General features: G+C 40.9%; 1 pseudogene; it reads left to right on the plus strand.

The window, feature by feature from the left end:
- Positions 1–79: 79 nt before the first annotated feature.
- LOC118844863 lies at positions 80–24,846 on the plus strand (annotated as a pseudogene).
- The last annotated feature ends 1,450 nt before the right edge of the window (positions 24,847–26,296 follow it).

Raw genomic sequence — 26,296 nt, forward strand, 5'->3', positions numbered from 1 at the left:
CATCAATAGAAGAGAGGCTGAACAAGCTGTACATGAACTGTGAGGGAATACTGTTGTGCTTGAAGAAATGATGAGCACGATGCTCTCAGGTAAACATGGAAAGACTTACATAAACTGATGAAAAGTTTAATGAGCAGAACCAGGAAAACATTGTACACAGTAACAGCAATATTGTATGATGATCAACAATGAATAACTTGGCTATTCTCAGCAACACTCTGATCCAATACAATCGTATAGGACGTATAAGGGGTGCTGGCCATCTTCAGAGGGAGAACTGGTAGAGACGAATGCAGATCAACGATACTTTTTCTTTATTTTTCTTGGGGTTTTTTTTGGCCGTGTTCTCTTTCACTTAATGGCTTACATGGAAATGTGTCTTGCAAGACTAAACTTGCATAACTACCATATTTCCCCACGTATAAGATGCACCCATTTTAAAAAATTGGGAGTCTAAAAACTGGGTGCATCTTATACAGTGGTTCTAGATTTTTTTACTTGCATTTCCCGCTTTTTCACGCTTGTTGTCTTTGCGCTCATTGTTTCACATTTGTTACTGGTATATTAGGGTGCATTTTGCTACCTTCTGCCCAAAAATGGCTGAGAAAATATTGTCGTACAGTGCTTAATTCAAGTTAAAAGTGATCCAGTTTGCAAAAGTGAATGGAAATCGTGCTGCTTGAGTGTATGTTTGGTCCTCCTCCAACTGAGAAAACAATCCAAGACTGACTATGGGAAGAAGAAACCCTACTGATAACACCACAACAGAAGAAGGCCATGAGAGGCAAGTCAGCAAAACGGCCTGATTTAAAGAGGGAACTGAAGATATGGATTGAAGAGCAAAGGGCAATTGGAATTCCTGTGTCCACAAAGATGGTTCAGCATGAGGCAAGAAGAACTGCTGATGAAAAAGAAGTTACTGATTTCAAGGGAGGACACAACTGGTGCTTTAGGTTCATGAAAGCATGTGTACATGCACCAGACTTGCCCAAAAGGTGCCTGAAAGCTATCACCAGATGAATAAAACTTGAGTTCAATAATTTTATGTAATACATTTTTTTTTCCAATTTCGGGCCCCAAAATTAAGGTGCATCTTATATGTGGGGAAATTCAGTATGTCAAATTGTTTTCCTTCCCAATGGAGGGGGGAGAAGGGGAGGGAGCATAGTTACAGCACAAATATTTTTTAAATGTTAAAATAATTTTTACATATAATTAAGAAAAATAAAGTATTGAGATTTTTAAAAGTTTATTCTCTCCACATATCAACAGCCTAGACTTTCTTTTTGAAGCCATATATCCTACAAAGACTTGAAGCACATTGTTAAGTAATTTGGGGTTTGGGGACAGAATCTCACAATACCTCAAAGCTAGAAGTGGCACAAAATTGTAATTTATTATTATAAAATGCAAAATGCATAATTTTGATTATGCTAATCTGAAAAGTTTTTGTATAAACAAAGCCAATGCAACAAAGATTAGGAGGGAAGCAGAAAATTGGGAGAAAAACTTTACAACCAATGTCTCTGATAAAGGCCTCATATCTAAAATATACAGGGAACTGAGCCAAATTTATAGGAATAAAAGTCATTCCCCAATAGAGAAATGGTCAAAGGATATGAACAGGCAGTTTTCAGAGGAAGAAATTAGATATGTCATATAGTCATATGAAAAAATGCTCTAAATCACTATTCATTAGAGAAATGCAAATCAAAACAACTCTTAGGTACCACATATCTGCTGTCAGATTGGCTGACAAAACAGGAAAATGATAAATGCTGGAGAGGATGTGGGAAAATTGGAACATTAATACATTGTTGGTGGAGTTGTGAACATATCCAGCCATTTTGGAAAGTAATTTGGAACTATGCCCGAAGGGCTATAAAAATGTGCATACCCTTTGACCCAGCAATACCACTCCTAGGTCTATATCCCAAAGGGATCACACAAGTGGGAAAGGGACTTGTATGTACAAAAATATTTATAGCTGCTCTTTTTGTGGTGGCAAAGAATTGGAAATCAAGGGGATGCCCAGCAATTGGGGAATGACTGAACAATTTGTGGTATATGAATGTAATGGAATACCTTTGTGCTATAAGAAATGGAAAGATATGGACTTCATAATAACCTGGAAAGACCTACATGATCTGATGCTAAGTGAGAGGAGCAGAACCAGGAAAACATTATACACAACCAGAGACATACTGATTCTGTGATGACTAACCTTGATAGACTTGGCTCTCCTCAGCAATACAAAGCTCAAAGACAGCTCCAAAGGACTCATGATGGAAAAAGCTAGCTACATCCAGAGAAAGAACTGTGGAGTCTGAATGCAGATCTAGGCAAGCTATTTGCTCTCTTTATTTTCATCTTTTTTTCAGTTTTGTTTCTTTTTTCTCATGATTCATTCCATTGGTCATAATTCTTTGCAACTTGACTATTGTGTAAATAAGTTTAATGCAAAGGTTTATGTAGAATCTATATCAGACTGCATGCCATCTTGGAAGGGAGGGAGGAAGGGAGGGAAGGGAAGAAAAGATGAAACTCAAGAACACATAAAATTAAGTGTTATAAACTAACAATAAAAAAATCTAATTAAAAAAATAAAAATAAAGGACATGAATAAAAAGAATTGTATTTTATCTCCCAACCCTACTTCAGGTGATCTCTATCAATTTAGAATGCATTGTATTGAAGACCCTACTGTGAGAGTGGCCAGTTATTGAAAGCTGCACCACATACAACATACTCAGAACAGAAATAGAGTGTACTCTTACCCAGAGAAGAGCTAACTGTTGGTAATAAAGAGTCAATCAACAGCCAGAGTTTCTAAGAGAAAGTTCCCCCTTGTGGACAAATTTTCCACTTAGGCCCAAAAAGATAAGGCAGGGGCAGCTAGGTGGAGCAGTCAGTAGAGCACCGGCCCTGGAGTCAGGAGGACCTGAGTTCAAATCCGGCCTCAGACACTTGTCACATGTACTAGCTGTGTGACCTTGGGCAAGTCACTTAATCCCAATTGCCCTGCCCGCCCCCCAAAAAACCAAAAAAAAAACCAAAACAAAACAAAAAGATAAGGCAGAATTTTCTGATAAGAATCTGGGTTACAGGGCTCTGGTACCCCTACCAAGCTGTAGCAAATATGACTCCATGACACATAGTTCACAGATAATTAATAAACAATTTATTAATTATTCTAGCTAATAATAAATTGACCAACAGTGGTTTCTGTTGTTAACCAAAGGAGCCATAGGAGATTCAAAAATGCCTTCCATCAGGTATATACCTTGTGACAGGGAACTCTCCAAACAAGTGAAACTGAACCTTGATTGGTAGCCATTTACTGAGCAGGGGGTCAAGGATAAGTAGCCATGCCAAGGGAAAATAACAAGTTACTGTTGGCTTTTGTTTACCCTATAAACAAAAGTGAGGGTCCCTGCCCAGGTAGATGTCTTGGGGCTAGTATAACATTACTTTAAAGTTATACCCTTCTCAAACTGCCTAACCTTTTCAGGAGTTGGGTCTTAACAGAAATAGAAGGAAAAGAAGAGATCACAAATTAAGAATTAGTTATTAATGTTAATTTAATTTATCTCAGTACCCGGGCCTACACATATGCCTCAGTACCCCTGTACCTTAACTTTGAGCCCACTCTCACTAAGGGACGTATATGAGCAAGGAGTCTGTGCCCCAACACTGAACAACAAGACAATTGTTATTATAGTAACTATAGTTATGAAGACCGTGAAATATTGTTCTTTCTGTATCTTCCCAAGAGTGCCTTTCTAAAAGCTAACGAAGTTCTGCTAGCTAATGAATAATGAGTATTATACATAATGGAGACTCTTGAGCTATCCTACAAGAAATGGCAAAACATTGGGATTGCCCCTGAGATCCTAATGGAGGAAAAAGACAACTGACCTCTGGGTACCTAATCTCCCAGTATAGGTGAGAATGGAAATTGAGATTCAAGTGATTGTCACACTAGCATGAACCAGGGATAGAAAGAGAACATCCCTGAAGACCACCAGATAGCTTCCAATCACATAAGTATTTATACCTAATATATTCAAGGCACTGCGCAAAGCTGTGAAAATGAGAGAAAAAGACAGTCCTTGCCCTCAAGGAAATTATGTTTGATTGGAGGTCAGAGATGCAACAGAGAAGCGGATAAATTCATGAAGGCTCTTTTGAGAAAGAAGGGAACATGAATGTAACAACCTCTGATGAGGCATTGTCTGGCCACAGGAGTTCAGGAGTTGGGAATGGTACTTCCTTCTAGGTGAGGAAAAGAGTCAAACATGAAAACTTCAAATCAAACACTGGACTGTCTTTAACCTATCCCTGCTTCACTTCCACTTCATTGTAATGTTTATTGAGGAAGAGATCCAAGACAAGGAGGTTGATAGGTTTAACGTAATTACTCATGAGTACCTGGGGCTCATCCTGTCATTGAGTCATATTTATTTAAGCCCCTACTATGTGCCAGGTACTGTGCTAGACACAGGAAAGTTTTAAAAATGAGAAAACAGTCTAAGCCCTAAGACAACATGCAAACAACTCTGCACAAATGAACATCATGTTAGATGAATTACAGATAATCAACAGAAGGAAGGCACTTGTGTTGAGAGGGATCAGGGAGCCTTCTTGTGAAAGATGAGATCTCAAGTAGGATTTGAAGGAAGCCAGAAGTTGGAGATGAGGAGGGAGAGAATATCAGGCAGGAGATTACATGTCCAGTGTAATGAACAGCAAGGAGAAGAGTGTCACTGGTTGTGAAAGTAAGGTGAGGATGGGGAGCCAAGATGGTGGAGTAGAGGAACCACTCAGTTGAGTTTTCCCAACATTCTCTACAAAGAACTTTAAAATAAGTTCTCAAATTGATTTCTGCAGTGGCAGAGCCAACAAAAGCTGAGGGTGCAACATTTTTACAGCTCAAAACAACTTAGGAGGTTGGAAAGAAGGACCTGTGATATGGGGGTGCAAGCTTACTGAGATCCCACATGGATGAAACATCAAATACAAAAACATCTTAGAAGTGGTGAGGGGAGATGAAGAAGGAGGATCAGGAGGAAGAAGAGAAGGAGGACAGGGAGGAGAAGGAAGAGTAAAAGGAAGAGGAGGAGAAGGAAAAGAAGAAGAAGAAGAAGAAAGAAGAAGAAGAAGAAGAAGAAGGAGGAGGAGGAGGAGGAGGAGGAGGAGGAGGAGGAGGAGGAGGAGGAGGAGGAGGAGGAGGAGGAGGAGGAGGAGGAGGAGGAGGAGGAGGAGGAGGAGGAGGAGGAGGAGGAGGATGTAAGCAGTCAATAAAGTATAGAAATCTATCTTACCCTACAGGAAAGTAGGAGGAGAAGGGGATAAGTGAAGGGAGGTAAGATAGAAGGGAGCACAGAGTGGATTAAGGGTTAGTCAGAAGCAAAACACTTTAGAGGAAGGACAAGGTAAAAGGAAAGAACAGAATTAGCAGGGAGGATAGGATGGAGGGGAACACATTTAATAATATCAACTGTGAAAAAAATTTCAAGCAAGTTTCTCTCATAAAGGCCTCTTTTCTCAAAAATATGGAGAAATGAGTCAAATTTATAAAAATAAGAGCCATTCCCCAATTGATAAATGACCAAAATGTATGATCACTTTTTAGACAAAATAATCAAAGCTATGTGTAGCCATATGAAGAAATACTCTAACTCATGATTGGAGAAATGCAAATTAAAATAATTCTGAGGCATACCTATCAAATTTGCAAATAGGGCAGAAAAGATAGATGACAACTGTTGGAGGGGAGGTGGGAAAAATGAGACATCAATGCACTGTTGGAGTTGTGAACTGATTAAACCATTCTGCAGGGCAATTTGGAATGATCCTCAAAGGGCTACAAAAATCATACATGCCCTTTGACCCAGAAATACCACTACTAGGTCTGTATCCCAAAAGAGATAAAAAGAAAAGAAAAAGGACTTATATGTACAAAAATATTTATAGCAGCTCTTTTCTTGGGGGAAAGAATTAGACATTGAGGGAATATCCATCAACTGAGGAATGGCTGAGTGAGTTGTGGCATGTGATTATGATGGAATAATATTGTACCATAAGAAAGGATGAGGAGGATGCTCTCAGAAAAATCTGGAGAGACTTGCACCCAGTTTTGCTGGGTAGGTGATTCTTGGCTCTAATCCTAGCTGATGCAAAGTGAAACGTACTGTATAGAAAGTAACAGCAATATTGTAAGATGATAAGCTATGAATGACTTAGCTGTTCTCACCAATACAATGATCCAATAAAATGTTGAAGGACTTGTGGTAAAAAAAAATGCTATCCATTCCTGAAGAAAGAACTAATGGTGTCTGAATACAGATTAAAACAAACTTTTTTTTACTTTATTTTTCATGAGTTTTTTGGCTATGTTTTCTTTCACAACATGACTATTATGGGTATGTTTTTTCATGACTACACACATATAACATATATCAAATTGCTTCCCTTTTCAATGGGGGAGGGTGGAGAGGGAGGAAGGGAAAGAATTTGGAACTCAAAGTTATTTTTATTTTATTTATTTAATATTTTTAGTTTTCAGCATTGATTTTCACAAGAGTTTGGATTACAAATTTTCTCCCCATTTCTACCCTCCCTTCCCACTCCAAGATGGCATATATTCTGGTTGCCCCACTCCCCAGTCAGCCCTCCCTTCTGTCACCCCACACCCCCCCCATTCCCTTTTCCCTTACTTTTTTGTGGGGAAGATAAATTTCTACGCCCTATTGCCTGTATATCTTATTTCCTAGTTGCACGCAAAAAACAATTTTTGAACATCTGTTTTTAAGACTTTGAGTTCCAAATTCTCTTCCCTCTTCCCTCCCCACCCACCCTCCCAAAGAAGGCAAGTAATTCAACATGGGCCACATGCATATCATTATATAAAACCCTTCCACAATACTCATGTTGTGAAAGACTATGTTTTGCTCCTTCCTATCCTATCCCCCTTTATTCAATTTTCTCCCTTGACCCTGTCCCTTTTTGAAAGTGTTTGTTTTTGATTACTTCCTCCCCCTATCTGCCCGCCCTTCTATCGTCCCCCCTTTTTTATCTTCTTCCTCTTTCTTTCCTGTGGGGTAAGATACCCAACTGAGTGTCTATGTTATTCCCTCCTCAGGTCAAATTCTATGACAGCAAGATTCACTCATTCCCCCTCACCTGCCCCCTCTTCCCTTCCAACAGAACTGCTTTTTATTGCCACTTTTATGTGAGATAATTTACCCCATTCTATCTCTCCCTTTCTCCCTCTCTCAATATATTCCTCTCTCATCCCTTAATTTTATTTTTTTAGATATCATCCCTTCATATTCAACTCACCCTGTGTCCTCTGTCTACATATATGTATATGTCTGTGTATGTATATGTGTATTTATGTGTGTATGTATGTGTGTATATTCCCTTCAGCTACCCTAATACTGAGGTCTCATGAATTATATACATCATCTTTCCATGTAGGAATGTAAACAAAACAGTTCAACTTTAGTAAATCCCTTATGATTTCTCTTTCTTGCTTCTCTTGATTCTTGTGTTTGAGAGTCATGAGTTTGATCATGGTTTTCAGGTAGTCCAATAATTTTTAAATTATCTCTCCTGGATCTATTTTCCAGGTCAGTGGTTTTTCCAATGAGATATTTCACATTGTCTTCCATTTTTTCATTCCTTTGGTACTGTTTTATAATATCTTGATTTCTCATAAAGTCACTAGCTTCCACTTGCTCCAATCTAATTTTTAAGGTAGTCTTTTCTTCAGTGGTCTTTTGGACCTCCTTTTCCATTTGGCTAATTCTGCCTTTCAAGGCATTCTTCTCCTCATTGGCTTTTTGGAGCTCTTTTGCTATTTGATTTAGTCCATTTTTTAAAGTGCTGTTTTCTTCAGTATTTTGGGGTCTCCTTTAGTGAGTCATTGACTTGTTTTTCATGGTTTTCTCGCATCCTTCTCATTTATCTTCCCAATTTTTCCTCTTTTTCTCTAACTTGCTTTTCCAAATCTTTTTTGAGCTCTTCCATGGCCTGAGACCAGTTCATGTTTTTCTTGGAGGCTTTTGATGTAGGCTCTTTGACTTTGTTGGCTTCTTCTGGCTGTGTGTTTTGCTCTTCTCTGTCACCAAAGAAAGATTCCAAAGTCTGAGTCTGAATCTGAGAGTGTTTTCGCTGCCTGGCCATGTTCCCAGCCAACTACCTGACCCTTGAGTTTTTCGTCGGGGTATGACTGCTTGTAGAGTAGAGAGTACTTTGTTCCAAGCTTGAGGGGATGTACTGTTGTTTTCAGAGCTATTTCTATACAGCCAGCTTTGCCACAGCAGCACTCCTCCTCCCTCATGAACCACCAACCCGGACTGGACTCAGATCTTAAGCAGGCTCTGCACTCCTGCCCTGATCCTCCACTTAACTCCTCCCACCAAGTGGGACTGGGGCTGGAAGCAACTGCAGCTGTAGTTCTGTAACTGCATCACCCCCGCTGCCCCTGGGGTGGTGGCCAAACCACCAACTCCTTTCACTCTGTCTCCTGCAGCTTTTCCCACTAACCTTCTCTGTTGTCTTTGGTTGTTGTGGGTTGAGAAGTCTGGTAACTGCCACAGCACACTGATTCAGGGTGCTAGAGCCTTTTCCACCCAGCTCCTGGTCTGGTTGGTCCGGGCGCAGCTCACACTGGGGTCTGCTCTGCTCCACTCCCAGCTCCATGCAATAGACCTTACCTGACAACCATCCAGGCTGTCCTGGGCTGAATCCCTGCTTCCCTCTTCTATTTTGTGGGTTCTGCAGTTCTAGAATTTGTTCAGAGCATTTTTATAAGTGTTTGGAGGGACCTGGGGGGGAGCTCACACAAGTCCCTTCTTTTCAGCCACCATCTTGGCTCCACCCCCCAACCCCCACATCCCCCGAACTCAAAGTTTTAAAAAGAAATGTTAAAAATTGTCTTTATGTGTAACTGGGGAAAAGTAAAAAGCTAAATGAAGATATAAAAACAATAAAAAAAGAAACAAAACAACAAAAAATCTTTAAATGGTCATATATTTAAGTCTCATGTCTGATAATAAAGATATGCTTGATTACGAAAAGAGTGAATTATGCAGGGAAAAAAATGAGGCACAAATAGGCAGGATTTTTTGAATGCAGATCACTTAATTCGTGATAGAGTCGGTCAGGGATTAGGACAGGAGTTATTTTCTTTTTTGTTGTTGTTGTTAATAAAGCATCTAAAAGTATTTTACTGCAGTGAATCCTGTGTAACAAATGATGTTCAAAAATCAAACACTGTTGAAACTGGTTTTAGAATACCTTATTTACTTAGGTCATACATTATGACCTAAATACAATCACAATACAAGCAACCACCAGAAAAATGCTGTGCACTAATTACAGACCAGACAACAGGCAGTAGGGATTATCAAGCATATGTTAAGGCCAGGCACAATGCTAAATGCAGGGAGTCCGTAGAATGCCAAAAATAATTCCTTCATTCAAAGAGTTCACCTTTTAATAGAGAAGACAATAAGTGAATAGTAACATAATGAGAAGATAGAGTAGATGGAAAGTAATCTCAGAGAGAACACTAACAATAGCTCCTCCTCTAAAAGATAGGATCTGACTTGATTTCTTTCTTCTTCAGATGTGGACCACTGTGTGAAGTGCCCAGAAGATGAGTATCCAAGTAAGGAGAGAGATCCCTGCTTCCCAAAGGTTGTGACTTTCCTGGATATTGTAGAACCTTTGGGGATAACACTAGCATTTATAGCTATTTCTTTCTCCCTCCGGACAGCTCTGGTTCTCTGGGTTTTTGTAAAGTTTCAAGACACTCCTATAGTCAAGGCCAATAACCTGACTGTCAGCTATACTCTCCTCATGTCCCTCACTTTCTGTTTCCTTTGCTCCTTGCTCTTCATTGGACGTCCCACTGTAGCCACCTGCCTCCTCAGACAAACAATTTTTGGAGTTGTCTTCACTGTGGCTGTGTCCTCCATTTTGGCAAAAACCATGATGGTGGTTCTGGCCTTCAGGGTAACAAGGCCAGGAAGTCGAATCAGGATGTGGGTACAATCTAAGATGTGTAACTCCGTTGTTCTCATCTGCTCTGGCATTCAAGTGATTCTCTGTAGCATTTGGCTGGGAACTTCTCCCCCCTTCCCAGACATGGACCCACATTCTGAACCTGGTCACATCATCATTCAATGTGATGAGGGCTCTGATATTGCCTTCTACTGTGTCCTGGGCTATATGGGCTTTCTATCCCTGGGAAGCTTTACTGTGGCTTTCCTGGCTAGAAACCTGCCTGACACCTTCAATGAAGCCAAGTTCATCACATTCAGTATGTTAATGTTCTGTAGTGTGTGGGTCTCCTTCCTCCCGACATACCAGAGCACCAAAGGCAAGGCCATGGTTGTTGTAGAGATCTTCTCCATCCTAGCTTCCAGTGCTGGGTTACTGGGCTGCATCTTTATTCCCAAATGTTATATCATTCTGCTGAAGCCAGAATGGAACACCCAAGAAGGGATAAAGAAACAAGTAGGTTCCAAGGCCTGAAATTATTCTTTGATATTCCCTCACAATTCCTGCTAGAGGCATTGAAAGTTTTGATAACAACACATCAGCGTAGAAGCCTGTGACTCACCATCTCATTGATATTTGAATTTCATCTGGTTCTTTTTCGAACTCACTACATGTTGTCAAAGAACCCAGCTTTGTGCTGGTAAATGTTTAACTAAGAGCTCTGTGAAAATGTGCCACAAACTTTTTCATTTAATCGGCATCACTGACATTTTTTCATTCATTTCCTTAAGTCTAGAAGTCACCAAAACAGTAAATCAAGCCCTGTTAGCAGCATTATTCAATTTCCAAGGTGCAATTCATCTCACTGAAAATTAAACAGTGAACTCTCCAGAGTTGGTATGAACTGATTTTCACAGAAATGTAGTGGTGCTTTGACTTTTTATGATCCCACACATAATTTTATTGAAGCCACAGCTAATATTATTGATTCTCTTAAAATGGAGCTACATCACCTTTTCCATACTACCCTCTTCTTCAAGCATAACCTATAACTGAACCCCCGGATTAGTGAATCAACCTCATACATCTTCACTTAGAGGCCTGTGCTCTGTCTTCTACACTGTACTGTTCTGTACATATTTTTTAATCAATGATTTGGATTCATGCAAAGGAGACATCATAATCAGTTTTTCATATAACACAAACCTGAGTAAGACAGCTAATATACTCAATGACACAGTCATCTAGTTGCCAAAATCCTTTTATTAGAATATTTGGCATAATTTTTCAGGTGAAATTTAATAGGGACAAAAGTTAGGTATTACATATTTGTTCAAAAATCAATTTCACAAGTATCTTATGAGAGAGATACCAGTACATAGCAGTTCATTTGAAAAATCAAGCATAGGGTTTATGAGATGGGATGTAATGTTATTAGTGGGAAAACAGATGCCTATGTATGTGACAATTTAATTATTTAACAGCCAGACAAGCTAATGTGAGCTAAGGCTGCATTAAGAGTCTTATATCTACTACTGATTAGATAAATACACATTAAAACAAATCTCAGGTACCACCTCACACTTATTATATTGGCAATTGTGATCAAAAAAAGGAAACTGATAAATGTTGGAGAAGATGTGGGGAAATTGTAACACTAATGCATTGTTGGTGGGGTTGTGAACTGATCCAACCATTCTGGAAAGCAATTCAGAACTACACCCAAAGGACTATAAAGCAATACCACTGCTATGTTGGTATCTCAAAAGCATCAAAAATGGGGAAAGGACCATTCATACAAAAATATTTATAACAGCTTTTTGTGGTGGCTAAGAATTGGAAATCAAAGGAATGTCCATCAATTGGGAAGTGGCTATATGATTGTAAGGGAATATTATTGTGCTAATAGAAATGACAAGCAGAATTCTTTCAAAAAATCCTGGAAACCCTTAAGTGAACTAATGCAAAGTGAAGTGAACAGAATCAGGAGACCATTGTACACAGTAACAGCAATGTTGTGGGTGGAAGAACTGTGAAAGACTTAGCTATTCTCAGCAATACAATGATCCAAGATAATGTCAAAGGATTGTGATGAAGCATACTATCCACCTCCAGAGAAAGAACTGACACTGTATGAATACAGACAGAAACATTCCATTCTTCTTGTTTCATTCATTCTCTTTTATTCTAGTCTCCTTGGACAAACTGACCAATAGAGAAATGTTTTCCATGATTACACATCGTAAACTATATGGGATTTCTTAGAGCCTCAGGAAGGGATAGGGGAGGGACTAGAAGGAGGGATAGATTTTGGAACTCAAAAATTTAATTTTTTTTTAAAATTAACATGCAATTGAGGAAAAATAAAACATTATATTAAAAAAGTTATTTATCTAATACTAGGCAAAGGACTGGAGCATCATATTTTACCTTATCCCACCATATCTTGTTCATTGTGTGCAATTCTAGACACAACATCTGAGGAAGTTTATTGATCAAAGGGACAACACTAAGAAGAAGACAATTAGTATGTCAAAGGGCCTTTAGGTCCTGCCAGATACATAATATCTCCAGGCAGAAGGAAAATAGATAAATAGATAGATAGATAGATTGATTGATTCAAAGAAGGAAAGTGAGATAATTATATGAAAAAATAGATGAAAGAGGAAAAGGAGGAAGGAAAAAGGAAGGAAGGAAGGAAGGAAGGAAGGAAGGAAGGAAGGAAGGAAGGAAGGAAAGGAAGGAAGGAAGGAAGGAAGGAAGGAAGGAAGGAAGGAAGGAAGGAAGGAAGGAAGGAAGGAAGGAAGGAAAGAAGGAAGGTAGGAAAGAGGAAGGAAGGAGGGAAGGAAGGAGGAAGGAAGGAAGGAAGGAAGGAAGGAAGGAAGGAAGGAAGGAAGGAAGGAAGGAAGGAAGAAAGAAGAGAAGGAAGGAAGGAAGGAAGGAAGGAACCAAGTTATCACTCTTTGCAGATTATATGATAATTTACTTAAAGAATCCTAGAGAATCAAGTAAAAAACTACTTGAAATAGTAAACAGCTTTAGCAAAGTTACAGAATATTAAATAATCCCGCATAAATCATCTGCCTTTCTATATATTAATAACAAAGCCCAACAGCAAGAGATAGCAAGAGAAATTCCATTTAAAATTACTGTAGACACTATAAAATATTTGGATGTCTGCCTGCCAAGACAAGCCCAGGACCTATATGAGCACAATTACAAAACACTTTTCACAGAAATAAAGTCAAATCTAAATAACTGGAAAAACATTAGTTGCTCATGGGTAGGCCAAGCTAATACAATAAAAATGACAATTCTACCTAGATTAATTTACTTTGTCAGTGCCATACCAATCAAGATACCAAAAATTATTTTGTAGAGCTAGAAAAAGTAGTATTAAAATTCATCTAGAAGAACAAAAGGTCCAGAATATCAAGGGAATTAATGAAAAGAAATGCTAGGGAAGGTGGCCTAGCCATACTAGATCTTAAATTGTATTTTAAAGCAACTATCATCAAAACCACTTAGTACTGGCTAATAAATAGAGGGGTAGATCAGTGAAATAGGTTAAGTATGCAAGACACAATAGTTAATAATTATAGCAATCTACTGTTTGATGAACCCAAAGACCCCAGCTTCTGGGATAAGAACACACTGACAAAAACTGTTGGGAAAACTGGAAACCAGTATGGCAGAAACTGGGCAAAGACCAACATCTGACACAATATACCAGAATAAAGTCCAAATGGGTACATGATCTAAGTATAAAGGCCGATACTATAAACAAATTAGGGGAGCAAGGAATAGTTTATTTGTCAGATTTATGGGTAATGGAGGAATTTATGACCAAACAAGAGATATAGAACATTATGAAGTGCAAAATGGATAATTTTGATTACATAAAATTGAAAAGGTTTTGCACAAACAAAGCCAATGCAACCAAGATTAGGAAGAAAGCAGAAAACTGGGAAAGAATTTTTACAACTAGTGTCTCTGATAAAGGCCTCATTTCTAAAATATACACAGAACTGAGTCCAATTTCCAAGAATACAAGTCATTCCCCAATTGATAAATAGTCAAAGGATATGAATAGGCAATTTTCAGAGGAATAAATTAAAGTTATCAATATCCATATGAAAAAATGCTCTAAATCACTTGATTAGAGAGATGCAAATCAAAACAGCTCTGAGGTAACACATCACACCTATCAGATTGGCTAACATGACAAAACAGGAAAATGACAAATGCTGTAGAATAGGTGGGAAAGGTGGAACACTAATTCATTGTGAGCTAATCCAATCATTCCGGAGAGCAATTTGGAACTATGCCCAAAGGGCTATAAAAACATGCACACCCTTTGACCCAGCAATATCACTTCTAGGGCTGTATCCCAAAGAGGTCATAAAAATGGGGAAAGCCCCACACATACAAAAATATTTATAGCAGCTTTTTTTGTGGTGGCCAAGAACTGGAAACTGAGGGGATGCCCATCAGTTGGGGAATGGCTAAACAAGTTGTGGTATATAAATGTAATGGAATACTATTGTACTATAAGAAATGATGAGCTGATGCCCTTCAGAAAAACCTAGAAAGACTTATATGAACTGATTCTGAGTAAAGTGAGTAGAACCAGAACATTGTACACAGTAACAGTCACACTGTGTGAGAACTGATTTTGATAGACTTAGCCCTCCTCAACAATTCAATGATCTAAAACTTTTTCAAAGGGCACATGATGGAAAATGCCATCCACATCCAGAGAAAAATTTTGGAGTCAGAAGGCAGAGTGAAGCAGACTCTTTTCTCTGTTTTGTTTTGTTTTCTTTCTCATGGTTTCTCCCATTCATTATGGTTCTATACAATATGACTAATGTGAAAATGTGCTTAGTAGGAATCTATATGTAGAGCACATATCAGATTGCATGCCATCTTGGGGAAGGAGTGGGGAGGGAGGGAGAGAAAATTTAAAACTTCTGGAAATGAATGTTGAAAACTGAAAATAAATAAATTAAATATTTAAAAAATGTCAAGGAAAACTGCCATAATATTCTAGAACCAAAGGATAAAATAGAAATTGAAAGAATCCACCAATCGCCTCCTGAAAGAGATCCCAAAATTAAAACTCCCAGGAATATTAGAGGCAAATTCCAGAGTTCCCAGATGAAGGAGAAAACAATGAAATCAGCCAAAAAGAAACAATTCAAATATAATGGAGCTACAGTCAGGATAACACAAGATTTAACAACTTTTACCTTAAAGGATTGGAGGGCTTGGAATATGATATTCTAGAAAGCAGTTAGAGTTACAACAAAGAATTACCTACCCAGAAAAACTGAGTACAATTCTTCTGGGGAAATTGGATATTCAAAGAAATAGAAGACTTTCAAGGATTCCTGATGAAAAGACTAGAGCTGAATAAAAGATTTGATTTTCAAATACAAGATGGAAAAGAAACATTAAAAAGAGAAAGAGAAAAGAGAAATCATAAGCGTATCAATAAGGTTAAACTGTTTATATTCCTACATGGGAAAATGATATTTGTAACTCCTAAAACCTTTGCTATTATTAGGGCAGTTGGAAGGAGTATACATAGAAATCAGAGGTGTGAGTTGAATATAATGGTCTGATTATCTAAAAAAACAAAATTAAAGGTTGTTAAAGAAGAATATGCTGGGAAAAGAGAGTAGGGAGAGGTAGAATGGAATAAATAATCTGACATAAAAGAGGCCCCAAAGAGATTTAACAGTAGTGGGGGAAATGGAGGAAGTGGGGAGGGGAGCACACAAACCTCATTCTCATAGAAATTGGTTCAAAGAGGGAACAGGTAGTTTCAGACAAAGTTATCTATAGTAATATAAACTTATGTATAGTCACATAAAATGCTCTAAATCACTATTGATGAGAGAAATGCAAATCAAAACAACTCTGAGCTACTACTTCACATTTGTCAGATTGGCTAATATGACAGTAAAGGAAAATGAAAATGTTGGAGGGGATGTCAAAAAATCAAAACATTAATGTATTATTGGTGAAGTTCTATACTGATTCAACCATTCTAGAAAGCAATTTGGAATTATGCCCAAAGGGTTATAAAACCATGTAGACCTTTTGACAAAGCAATACTACTGTAAGGTCTCTATCCCAAAGAGATGAAAAAAGGAAAAGGACCTATGTGTACAAAAATATTCACAGCAGCTCTTTTAGTGGCGGCAAAGCATTGGAAATTGAGGGGATGTCCAGCAATAGAAGAATGGCTGGACAAGTTGTGATTGTGAGGGAATACTGTTGTGCTTGAAGAAATGATGAGCAGGATGCTCTCAGGGAAACATGGAAAGACTTACATGAACTGATTCAAGGTGAAATGAGCAGAACCAGGAGAACATTGTACACAGTAACAGTGATGCTGCATGATGATCTGCACTTAGCTATTCTCAGCAATCCTGTCATCCAAGTGTAATGGCAATTTGGGTGGGACATTTTTATTGTTCTCTCTTTTTGGAATTCTGAGGTAATCCAGTGCCTTTGATGAGTCTTGCCTTTCCAATGTAATGGCAAGCAAAGTGAACTTTTTGTTATCTTTGTTTTGGAGTGCTTCTCAGCACTAAGGAATCTTTGATTGAATTGGGAGTCTTTGATGACCGGCTTATGTCAAGGGAAGGCATAGCTCACATGGGTTTGAGTCACATGGCTGTGATGCCCCTTGACCCTGAGATGTGTATATAAGATCTGAGGTTGGCATTTTGCCTTTGGAGCACACTCATTTAAAGATTGTTGGTGACAAGACTCTGCGTAGCCCTCGAAGCACTGCCCCCTCTCTGGCTTTGAAAAACCCAGATTTTGGTGCTTTTCTGGTAATCATGTATTGTGATTTGGTCAGACAGAAATCTATCTGTTCTGTTTATATTGTCTCTGTTTGCAATTTCTGTTTGTATTTGCTCTGAAGTTCAAGGTGCTGGCTTTTCCCCCTGAACTAAGTGAATGATATATGTATGTTTAGTTAAAATGGGATTGTAAACCCCTTAAAGTTGTTTTCCTTCGAAAAGCAGATCAAAGAATCTGTGCTAGCAGCCTTCCTGTGTGCTGGAGTTATTGGTCTTATGCCCCCACAGCAGCTGCTAACAACATTGTTGTTATACCAAGACAATTCTGTAGGACTTATGACAGGTGCTGGCCATATTCAGAGAGAGAACTGGTGGAGCCTCAAAGCAAATCAGATACTTTTCTTTGTTTACTTTATTTTGCTTGGGTTTTTTGTCTGTGTTTTCTTTCACAGAATGGCTTGCATAGAAAAGTGTTTGGCATGACTACACATGTATAACCTATGTCAAATTGTTTGCCTTCACAATGAGGTGGGGGGGGGAGGAGAGAGGGAAGGAGAGAATTTGGACCTGAAATTTTTTTAATGTTAAAATTGTTTTTCCATATAATTAGGAAAAATAGGGTATTAAGATTTTTAAAAGTTTATTCTCTATAACTCAACAGCCTAGACTTTCCTTTTGAAGCCAGATGTCCAACAAAGGTTTGAAGCACACTGCTAAGCAGCTTGGGGTTCTTAGACAGAACTTCATAATACCTCAAATCTAGAAGTTGCACAAAATTGTACTTTTTCTCCCTAGCCTACTTCGGGTGATCTCTATCAATTAGAATGCATTCTATTAATGACCCTACTGTGAGAGTGGCCAGTTATTGAAAGCTGCACCACATACAACATTTTCAGAACAGAAATAGAACATATTCTTACCTAGAGAAGACCTGTCGGTAATAGGAAAAGAGTCAATCTATAGCCAGAGTTTCTAACAAAAAGTTTCCCCTTGTAAGGCGATAAATTTTCCACTTGAACCCCAAAAGCTAAGGCAAAGTTTTCTAATAAGAATCTGGGGTACAGAGTTCTAGTCCCTTTGTGGTCATCAATTTGTAGCAAATATGACTCCATGAGACATAGTTTACAGATAATTAATAATCAATTTATTAATTATGCTAGCTAATAATAAATTGCCAATCAGTGGTTTCTGTTGGTAACCAAAGGAGCCATAGGAGATTCAAAAATACCTTCAGTCAGATGTATGCCTTGTGACACGGAACTCCCCAGACAAATAAAACTCAACCTTGATTGGTAGATACTTAATGAGGAGGAGGTCTAGGACAAGGAGCCATGCTAGGGTAAGATAAGAAGCTACAATTGGCTTTTGTTCGCCCTATAAACAAAAGTAAGGGTCCCTGCCCACGTAGATGTCTTGGGGCTGGTAGAAGGTTACTTTAAAATTACACCCTTCTCAAACTGCCTGACCTTTCCAGCACTTGGGTCTTAACAGAAATAGAAGGAAAAGGATGACATTATACCCAACCACAGACATATGGATTCTGTGAGGACTAACCCTGATAGACTTTGCTCTTCTCAGCAACACAAGGTGCAAAGACAACTCCAAAGGACTCACCACGGAGAATGCTATCTACATCCAGAGAAAGAACTATGAAGTATGAATGCAGATTGAGGCACACTTTATGCTCGCCATTTTTCCCCTTTTTTTCTCTCCTTTGTTTTTGTTTTTGGGGTTTTTTTTGTTCTGTTTCTTCTTTCTCATGATTCATTCCTTTGGTCATAATTTGTCTCCACAACTTGACTAGTGTGTAAATTAGTTCAATGCGAAGCTATATGTGGAAGATATATCAGATTCCATGCCATCTTGGGGAGGCAGAGGGGAGGGAGGGAAGAAAACCTGGAACTCAAAATTACGTAGAACCGAGTGTTGTAAACTAAAAAAAAAAAAAAAAATTAAAAAAAGATGCAAAAGGCTGGATCACAAATTAATAATTAGTTATTAATATAATAGTATAATGTTAATCTCTATCTGTACCCAGGGCCACACATATGCCTCACAACTGCCGTACCTTACCTTTGAGCCCATTCTCACTAAGGGACATATATGAGCAAGGAGAGAGTGTGTGCCCCGACATTGAACAACAAGACTAGTGTTACTATAGTAACTATTGTTACACAGATTGTAACCATTGTTCTTGCTACATCTTCCAAAGAATCCATTTCTAAATGCTAATGGAGTTCTAGTAGCTAAATAATAACGAGCACTATACGTGATGGGGACTCCTGGCAAACCTTTGGGATTGTCCCTCCAATCCTAATTAAGGAAAATCGCAGCTGAACCCTGGGGACCTAATCTGTCAGGGCAGATGAGAGTGGAAATTAGAGATTCAAGTGGTTGCCACATTAGCATGATCCAGGGAGAGGAGGAGAACACCCCTGAAGACCACCAGATAGCTTCTGATCACTTAAGTATTTATGAACTATCTAATATATTCAAGGCACTGTGCAAAGCTGTGAGGATGAAGGAAAAAGACAGTCCCTGCCCTCAAGGAAATTAGATTCTATTGGAGGTCAGAGATGCAACAGACAAGCAGATAAATTTATGAAATCTCATTTGAGAAAGGAGGGAACATGAATATAACAACCTCTTGGGAGGCATTGTCTGGCCACAAGAGTTCAGGTGTTGGGAACTGTACTTCTTTCCAAGTAGGGAAGAGATTCAAAAATTAGACTGTCAAATCAAACGCTGAACTGTCTTTAGCCTGTCCCTGCTTTACTTCTGCTTAATTGTAAAGTTTGCTGTCCTAAAGAATATATTTGATAGGTTTAATAAAATTTGTCATGAGCACCTGGTGCTGATCTGGTAAGTGAGTAATATTTATTTAAGCTCCTATTCTGTGCCAGGTACTGTGCTATACACAAGAAAGTTTAAAAAGGTGAAAACAGTCCAAGCCCTCGGCGAGCTCACACACTGAAGGTGGAGACAAAATATAGACAACTCTGCACAATGAAAAACAAGCAGGACAAATTGGACATAATCAATAGAAGGAAGGCATTTGCATTAAGAGGGATCAGGAGCCTTCTTGGAAAAGATGAGATTTTAAGTAGGATTTGAAGGAAGCCAGAAATCAGAGATGAGGAAGGAGAGAATATCAGGCAAGGGGCCAATGAAAATGTTTGTAATCAGGAGATGACATGTCCAGTGTAATGAACAGCAAGGAGAACAGTGTCACTGGTTGTGAATGTAAGCTGAGGGTGGGGAAGCAAGATGGTGGAGTAGAGGAAGCACTCAGCAAGTTCTCCCAACATTCCCTCCAAACGACTTTAAAATAATGCCTCAAATTGATTTCTGAAGTGGCAGAGCCAACAAAAGGTGAAGGGGCAACATTCTTCCAGCCCAAGACAACTTAGGAGGTTGGAAAGAGGTACCCGTGATGTGGGAGTGTAAGATGACTGACAGCCCACATGGATGAAACATCAAATACAAAAAACATCTTATAGGTGGTGAGGGGAGAAGAACAAGGAGGAGAAGGAGGAGGAGGAGGAGGAAGTGCTTAACCAATGTTAGTTGAATGTTGGGTCACTGACAGATCTGCCTCATCCTCCAATCTTCTACAGATTTTTTTGGATCTTGATGCTGTTGTACTAACCTTGGCTGTCCCCCAGGTTTCTGTATTCAGCTTTCTTCTATTCTCTCCTACAACACTTTACTTGTTGATCTCAATAACTCTTGTAGTTTCAATGATCATCTCTACATAGAAGATTTTTGAATTTTCTTATGCAGCCCTACCCTCTCTGCTTTGACCTCCAGCTTTGCATCTTCAGCTATTGGACAACTTAAACTGGATATCCCATAAATATCTTAAACTCATCAAGACCAAAACTAAACTTATAATCATTCCCCTGAGACACTTCCCCTTTTAAACTTCCTCTGCAAGGCAGCATCCAAAATGTCTGACTGAACATGTTAGGAACACTGTAAGGGCAAGCAAAGTGGGACTTTTTGTTGTCTTGGAGGCAATCAAGTGCCTTTGATTAAATCTTGTATTTGTAGGAAGGCCCAAACCCTATTGCTAATTATGTCACAAGAGGCATGAAACCCTTGAGAGGTGTGAAGCCCTCTGACTCTGAAGAAGTGTATATATACTCTGAGGTTAGCATTTTGTTTGGGGCTCACTCAATGGAAGGGTGTCTTGTGATTTGGCCAGATGAGACTCTGGGTAGCCATTAAGGAGCCCCCCGCCTTTGAAAACCCAGATGTTGGTGCTTGTCTCTCTGGTAACTATGTATGCGTAGCTTTGGTCAGACAACTAGAAGCCTGTCTGTTGATATTTTCTCTGTTTGAAATTTCAGTTTCTGTTTTCTCTGAAGTTCAGGATTCTGGCTTTTTCTCCTGAGCTAAGTGAATGGTATATGTATGTTTAATTAAAGTGAAATTGATAACCCTTTAAAGTTGCTTTCCTTAGAAAAGCAGATCAAAGAACCTGTGCTGGCAGCCCTTCTGTGTGCTGGCATTGTTAGTCTTTCGCCTCCACAGCAGCTGCTAGCAGCATTGTTGTTACAAATACTGGCATGACTTGCCCTACAAATACCCAAATGTCCATGGGCATAGTGAAAGCCAGAGTCTCATTTTCTCTGGGATTCTCTAAGTAAATCATCATATCATCTGCAAAGAGTGATAACTTAGTTTTTTCTTTGCCTATTCTAATTCCTTCAATTTCTTTTTCTTCTATTATTGATAAAGGTGACATTTCTAGTACCAAATTGAATAATAGGAGTGATAATGGAAATCCTTGTTTCACCCCCAATCTTATTGGAAGTGCACCTAGCTTATCTCCATTACATATAAGGTACGCTGATGGCTTTAGACAGATGCTACTTATGATTTTAAGGAAGACTCTATTTATTCCTATGCTTTCTAATGTTTTTAATAGGAATGGGTGCTGTATTTTGTCAAAAGCTTTTTCTGTATCTATTGAGATAATGGTATGATCTCTGCTAGTTTTGTTGTTGATATGTGATCAATTATGCTGACAGTTTTCCTAATACTGAACCAGCCTTGCATTCCTGGAATAAATCCTACCTGGTCATAGTGTATTATTCTCATGATAAGTTGTTGCAATCTTTTTGTTAATATTTTATTTAAATTTTTGCATCAATATTCATTAGGGAAATTGGTCTATGATTTTCTTTCTCTGTTTTGACTCTTTCAGGCTTAAGTAGTAGTACCATATTTGTGCCATAAAAAGAATTTGGTAGGACTCCACCTATTTTCCCAAATAGTCTATACAGTTTGGGAATTAACTGCTCTTTAAATGTTTGATTGAATTCACATGTAAATTCATCGGGCCCTGGAAATTTTTTCCTAGGGAGTTCATTGATGGCTTGCTCAATTTCTTTTTCTGAGATGGGGTTATTTAGGTATTTGACTTCCTCTTCTGTTAACCTGGGCAATTTATATTTTTGTAAATATTCATCCATTTCCCTAAGGTTGTCAAATTTATGGGCATGCAATTGGGCAAAATAATTTCTAATTATTGTTTAAATTTCCTCTTCATCGGAGGGGAAGTCACCCTTCTCATTTTTGATACTGGTCATTTGGTTTTCTTCTTTCTTTTTTTTTTGATCAAGTTGACCAAAGGTTTATCAATTTTATTGATTTTTTCATAAAACCAGCTCTTAGTTAATTTATTAGTTCAATAGTTTTCTTGATTTAAATTTTATCAATCTCTCCTTTGGTTTTCAGTATTTCTAATTTGGTATTTAATTGAGCATTTTCAATTTGTTCTTTTTCTAGCTTTTTCAGTTGCATGACCAATTCGTTCATCTCCTTTTTCTCTACTTTATTCATGTGATCATTTAGAGATATAAAACTTCCCCTAAGAACTGCTTTTGCTGCATCTCATAAGTGTTGGTATGTTGTCTCATTATTGTCATTCTCTCAAATAAAGTTATTAATTGTTTCTATGATTTGTTGTTTGATCCACTCGTTCTTTAGGATTAGATTATTTAGTTTCCAATTAATTTTTAGTTTATCTTTCCATGGTCCTTTACCACAAATAACATTTATTGTATCGTGGTCTGAAAAGGATGCATTGACTATTTCTGCCTTTCTGCACTGGATGGTGAGTTTTTTATGCTCTAGTACACGGTCAATTTCTGAGTATGTGCCATGTACCACTGAGGAAAAGGCATATTCCTTTCTATTCACATCACACAGCTAGTAAGTGTGTCAAGTGTCTGAGGCCAGATTTGAACTCAGGTCCTCCTGACTCCTTCACTTCAAGCCTGGACTCTTGCAGGAGCTGCTTGGCATCTCCCTGCCTCCAGCATGCACCCACTGAACAACACCTTCCATTCAGCCACCAAAGTGATTTTCCTAAAGTTTGTTCTGAAGCTATCTTCCCCCTACGCAGTAAACTCCAGCCGCTCCCTGTTGGCTCTAGGATCCAATACAGAATGCTCTGCTTGGCCTTCAGAGCTCTTCCTAACCTAGCCCTCTCCTGCCTGTCCTGGTTCACCTGAGGCCAAGTTGGGGAACCCCTGGACTTGGCACACCCTGCGCCCTCCAGCTACAGAGGTGCCTCTTCCCCTCCCCCACTTGTACCTCTTGCTAGGAGGGGTATAACCACCCCCTCACCCCATGGCCTCCGGAAAGGCTGTGCTAACAGCCTGCTTCCTTCCTACACAATCTTGGGCCTCCCCAGACCCTGCCTCCCTTCCCTGGATGCCATGCCATGATCTAGGTGGTCTCCACCAGTCAATCACTGAGTCCTGGAAAACTCCAATCAAACAGCTGGAGTTTTCAGACAAGCTCCCAGCTGGCCAGGCCTTGGCCAAGATTAACTGGGAAGCTGATCTCTGAACACAACAACAGGATGTCTACACAATAATTTCTGTGATAGAGTCCAGTGTTCTCAGCTGGGAACGTCTCAGTCAATTATCCAAACCTTTAAGCCCCTTCTACAGACCTGGCTGGGACACTTAAGGGGGACAGAATCCAAGGAAAGCCCTTTCCCCTCCCTGTTCCCCAGGCTGGTCAAATGCCAAAGACAAGTCCTAGGGTTTATTTTGTTTGCAGGATGTGGTGACACAAGTGCTTTTAATACTGGAAAGCTGTAAAAAGGGCGCCAGGACTGGACATGGGAACCTATCATTGGCCTTGAAGCTCACACAGCACCAAGTCTGACCTAGAGCAAGCAGGAGTCCTGAAGGCTGTGATCAGGCTATGAGTGCTGGGGGATAGGAGAGGGGCAGGGGGGACACCCTTAGTAGGGATGGCATCAAGGTCAGGAGGCTCTCTGAGGATGGGCATGGGTGGTAGCAAGGTGGAGTGTGGGACCTGCATTCAGGTCTAGCTCTGGACACTCTGCAACAAGTGTGCCTCAGTTTCCCCTCTGTGCAATGAGGGCCCCGATTTGTCAGGGCTGTGCTGAGGGTCCAAGGGCATAAGCCAAGTACAGAGCTTGGCAAACCAATGCCAATGACCAGAGACTCTTCTGGGAAGCAGGGACGGGGGTCGCACGGCCCCGGGAGGGAGGTGAAGGCCTGGGGCGGTCAGGAGCTATTTCTTCCTCTACTGTATCGCCTCCCTCCCTTGGACAAGGCAGGGGTCTTTCCTCTGGAGGCAGGGCTGGGGAGAACGGGGTGCTCCTGGAGGAAGCACCCGCAAAGCCAAAGGCGAGGTGGGAGGACACTGGACCCCCCAGAACCAGCTCCAGGACGCCTGGCAATCCCGGAGGGACCCCGGCAGGTGCTTAGATGCCGAGGGGGCCCGTGGTGTCTGGCGCTGACCCCAGAGCAGTCCTGGGCCCATTTCCCGGAGCAAGAGACAGGTGAGGCACCTCCCCCGGGACCTGGGGGTGGCTCCAAGTGACAGGGAGGAGCCGGGGGCAGATGGACGGTCAGCGATGAGTCTGGAGTCGACCGAGCCCACTGGAGGAACCCGCTCAGGAGAGCCGGGGAGGGAAGGGGGACGGGGGTCGGGGCCCCGGCAGTGGCGACGTCTCTGATTGGCTCGAAGTTTCAGGCATTGATGCGGGAGGCAGGGGGGAGGAGCGGATGGCGGTGGGGGGGGGGGGGGGAGGATGCGCAGGCGCGTCAGGAACACATTCCTACCTCCAGCAATTTCGGTCAACTAAGGTGAAAGAGACAGGTCCGGGAACAGCTACTGGAACCCCGCCTCCCCGCGGAAGCTAGCCAATGGGCGCGTCCTCCGCAGGGAGCCACTGCGCCGACGCAGAAGTTTCTGCCCTCTTAGTCTCGGATGGCCGTGGGAGCTGCGAGGTTCTTGGTCCTGCGGGATCGGCAGCGTTTGTCCTGGGTCCGGGGCGAAGGGAGGGGAGGGGGCGCCAGGGGAGGTCAGGAGGGGTACGAGCTACTGGGACCCCCGCCCCCGCCCCTCTTCCCCTTTCCTAGCCTCAGTTGGCTCGTCTCTGAAATGGGGCGAAGGATCCTGGACCCTTGGAGGGGGGCAGTAAGATGGATCGCCCCGCCTACTTTTTTCTTCCCTTATTCCCCCCTCAATTTCCTCTCCTCCTCACCCTCTTTTCTCCCCTCACCTTCCCCCTTCTACCCCCTCTCCCCCGTCCTTTCCCTCCCCTCCCTTCTCCCCTCCCTCAGCCTTCTGCTCCCCCCCTCCCTTCTCCCCTTTTCTCCCCCCCATCCCCGGTTTACTTCCATTCTCACCCTTCCCTCCCCCCTCACTTCCCCTCTCCTGTTCCCCAAATCCCCTCCCGTCACATGGATGACCTTGGGCCCCAACCAGGCTCCGTCCCTTCATTTCTAGGGTTCAGACTCCCTGGGAAAGGATCCTCCAACCTCACCTTCCCTGCTCTAGCCCATGGCCCCTCTCTCCTCCCCGCAGGTGTCACTGCCCCCTCCCTCCTCCCATGACCTGTCATCTGTGGGGAGAGAGGGGCACAGTTTTAGTTTAGTTCTGTCTCCTTGGCATCTCTAGCACCTAGAATGGAGTGAGGCATACAGTAGGCATTTCATAAATGCATATTGCCTAGACCCAAGTCCTGGACACAGATGAGCTGCAGGGAGGACTGTGGGTATTTTCAAGGCAGAGGCAGGTCTGGGAGGGGGGAAGGGCCCACCCCTCTCATGGCTGCCTTCTGCTTTCTAGCTCAGCCTTATAGGACCCCAGGGCCCTGGGTGCAGACCAGAATGGGGAGCAGGAAGGAACACAGAATGGGCCCCAAGTTCCTCACCAGCAGGGCCCCCCCCCAGGTGAGCAGCAATGTCCTCTCCTCTGACAGAGTGTCTCAGGTCACATAGTGTAGACAAGTCCTTCCTCCAGTGCTCTGTCATCAGATACCTGGGGCTGATCAGCCATTCAGTCACCAGATCACAGTGCCTGGCATCTAGTAGGCACTTAATAAATGCAGGTTTACCTGACTTGACTCAGCAACTGAGTCTCCTGGGAGACTGCCTCTGGTCCTCTCAGTGGTTTCTGCT

Source organism: Trichosurus vulpecula, chromosome 1 (genome assembly GCF_011100635.1).
Source record: "Trichosurus vulpecula isolate mTriVul1 chromosome 1, mTriVul1.pri, whole genome shotgun sequence".
Classification (NCBI taxonomy): Eukaryota; Metazoa; Chordata; class Mammalia; order Diprotodontia; family Phalangeridae; genus Trichosurus; species Trichosurus vulpecula.